Source organism: Etheostoma cragini, chromosome 15 (assembly GCF_013103735.1).
Source record: "Etheostoma cragini isolate CJK2018 chromosome 15, CSU_Ecrag_1.0, whole genome shotgun sequence".
Classification (NCBI taxonomy): domain Eukaryota; kingdom Metazoa; phylum Chordata; class Actinopteri; order Perciformes; family Percidae; genus Etheostoma; species Etheostoma cragini.
Window position 1 is genome coordinate 22,354,953 of NC_048421.1, and position 3,752 is coordinate 22,358,704.

General features: G+C 33.7%; 1 long non-coding RNA gene across 1 annotated transcript in view; it reads right to left on the reverse strand.

Annotated features, from left to right (window-relative positions):
• LOC117958178 overlaps positions 1–607 on the reverse strand; it is an 11,110-nt gene extending 10,503 nt beyond the window's left edge. The window contains exon 1 of the long non-coding RNA XR_004659654.1: positions 595–607. This is a non-coding gene — a long non-coding RNA (uncharacterized LOC117958178). The remainder of the gene's footprint in view (positions 1–594) is intronic.
• Between the last annotated feature and the right edge of the window lie 3,145 nt (positions 608–3,752).

Sequence of the window (3,752 nt, forward strand, 5' to 3'; positions counted from 1 at the left end):
TTGATGTACTATTCTATGACTTTCTTCGATGTACTATACTATGATATTTTTGACTGTTTTTGATGTACTATACTATGATTTTTTTTAATGAACTATGCTATGACTTTTTTGACTTTTTCCGATGTACTATACTATAACTTTTTTCGATGTACTATCCAATGACTTTTTTTCGAATGTACTATCATATGACTTTTTTTGGTGTACTATACTATTACTTTTGTTTGATGTACTATGCTATGACCTTTTTTCGATGTACTATCCAATGACTTTTTTATGTATTATGCTATGACTTTTTTGACTTTTTTTGATGTACTATACCATGATTTTTTTTCGATGTACTATCTTATGACTAGTTACGATGTACTATACTATGACTTTTTTCGATGTACTATACTATGACTTTTTTTGATGTACTATACTATGACTTTTTTTATGTACTATCCTATGACTTTTTTTCGATGTACTATACTATGACTTTTTTTGACAGTTTTTGATGTACTATACTATGACTGTGTTTGATGTACTATACTATAACTTTTTTGACCTTTTTCAATATACAATCCTATGACTTTTTTCAATGTACTATCCTATGACTTTTTTTTAAATGTACTATACTGTGACCTTTTTTGATGTACTATACTATGACCTTTTTTTGACTTTTTTTATGTACTATCCTAAGGCTGAATCACATTTCTCTCCATTTCTCTCTGAATCTTACCCCTACCCCTTGGCAACATACCCCTATGAAATGGGACACCACTTGGTGACATCCCCATACAGAATTTATCACAAACTTCCAAGATGCTGTCTCTGTCTGTTGATTGTGTGGGTTTGGACAACAGTGTCATATGTATTTATATATTTTATAGTCATTTTATGTTCACTTTGGTGGTGTAGAGGCAGATGTTCTTATCTGTGTAGTAGGTCTGTTTGCAAACCAAATGTGTATACACATGTATCATGTATACATACATATACACCCTGTATACTTGATGTGTTGTATTTCTGTTTTAGTTATCACCGTTTTGAATGTCATTGATGTTCAGAAAAACATTTTTTTGATAAAAATCTGTCTTTATTGCTGATAGATTGAACATAACAGGCAAAAACGTTACACAAAATGATTTTAAAGAACCATTATCATCTATTAGAACCATAACTAATATGTCACACACATAAAAAGGCACTCACATGTGTAAAAAAAAAAAAAATACACACAAACCACAAACAAACAAATTAACTACAGCTGTTCTGATATTCCAGACCAGTCTGATGCATGTTGGCCAGTAACCCCCCCCCTCCCCCCCCACATATCATCAGTGCCCCATATCAAAACCAACAACAATATACTAGTGCATGAACAATGAACAGGAATTAATTACTAATGATTTCAATAATACAGTACCAACATGTACAGTACATGAACGTGTGATTTAGGAAACTTCTGCGTTTTCAGCCCCAAAGTGGATCGGCTGCTGTGTCCTGTGTGATACAGGGCGGTATATGTAAGCACGTAGCGATGTATCATAGACAGTTAATATTGTATACGATCCATTCAAGGCAGAGAATTGTGGGACTGTTGTGCAAATCAACGTTAGCGTTAGCATTGCAAGCTAACGATTTTTAAAAAGTTTCAGTTAGGAACATGGTTGCAAGTACATTTGCACAGGACTGCATAGACAACAAAACAAGACTGTCGTAACTTTTTAATCAATTATTTAAGCCGAAAGTACTTACTTTCTGTGTCAATAAAAGTCATAGTACATCGAAAAACAGTCATAGTATAGTACTTTAAAAAAAGTCATAGGATAGTACATCGCAAAAAAGTCATAGTATACTACTTGGGGCGGCTGTGGCTCAGTGGTAGAGCGGTTGCCTGCCAATCGGAAGGTTGGTGGTTTGATCCCCGCCCCTGCAGTCATTGTCGAAGTGTCCTTGGGCAAGACACTGAACCCCGAGTTGCCCCCGGTGCTGCGCATCGGAGTGTGAATGTGTGTGAATGTTTATCTGATTAGCAGGTGGCACGTTGTATGGCAGCCCCAGCCACAGTGTATGAATGTGTGTGAATGGTGAATGTTTCCTGTAGATGTAAAAGCGCTTTGAGCAGTTGTCAACACTGGAAAAGCGCTATATAAATACAGCACATTTACATTTACATCAAAAACAGTCATAGTATAGTACATCGAAAAAAGTCATAGCATAGTCCATTGAAAAACATTCCTAGTATAGTACATCGGAAAAAAGTCATAGTATAGTACATCGAAAAAAGTCATAGTATAGTACATTGAAAAACATTCCTAGTATAGTACATCGAAAAAAAAGTCATAGTATAGTACATTGAAAAACAGTCTTTGGCTGAATCCCATTCCTTCCCCTTACCCCTTCCCCTAGCTTTTGCGCGTTCACGCGGGACCTAGTTCTGTCCCAATACCTATTACGACCTAGGGGAAGGGGATTGACCAAGGGGTGTGTACCCCTACGAACCAAGTGTGGACGCGACCTTACTTGAAAACACACAAGCCGTGTGTGGCTGCTGCATCGACCAGAGAGACACAGTACTATAGCAATGTACTATACTATGACTGTTTTTGATGTACTATACTATAACTTTTTTGACCTTTTTCAATATACAATCCTATGACTTTTTCAATGTACTATCCTATGACTTTTTTTCAATCTACTATACTGTGACTTTTTTCGATGTACTATACTATGACTGTTTTTCAATGTACTCTACTATGACTTTTTTCGATGTACTATACTATGACTTTTTATCGATGTACTATACTATGACTTTTTATCTATGTACTATACTATGACTTTTTTCGATGTACTTTACTAGGAATGTTTTTCAATGGACTATACTATGACTTTTTTTCGATGTACTATACTATGACTTTTTATCTATGTACTATACTATGACTTTTTTCGATGTACTTTACTAGGAATGTTTTTCAATGGACTATACTATGACTGTTTTTCGATGTACTATGACTTTTTTTTCGATGTACTATCCTATGACTTTTTCGATGTACTATACCAAGACTTTTTTGACTTTTTTCCATGTACTATACTATGAATTTTTTCGATGTACTATCCAATGACTTTTTTTGATGTACTATACTATTACTTTTTTATGTACTATGCAATGACTTTTTGAGAAGTACTATGCTATGACTTTTTGACTTTTTTCGAAGTACTATACTATGACTTTTTTGACTTTTTTTCGATGTACTATACTATGCCTTTTTTGATGTACTATCCAATGGCTTTTTCCGATGTACTATACTATGATTTTTTTGACTGTTTTTATGTACCATGCTATGACTTTTTTGACTTTTTTTCGATGTACTATACTATGCCTTTTTTGATGTACTATCCAATGACTTTTTCCGATGTACTATACTATGATTTTTTTGACTGTTTTTATGTACCATGCTATGACTTTTTGGACTTTTTTTGCATTTCTATACCATGACTTTTTTCGATGTACTATACTATGACTTTTTTGACTTTTTCCGATGTACTATACTAAGACTGTTTTGATGTACTATACTATTACTTTTGTTTGATGTACTATGCTATGACTTTTTTTCGATGTACTATACTATAACTTTTTTGACCTTTTTCAATATACAATCCTATGGATTTTTTTGATGTACTATCCAATGACTTTTTTTGATGTACTATAGTAAGACTGTTTTTGATGTACTATACTATGACTTTTTTCGATGTACTATACTATGACTTTT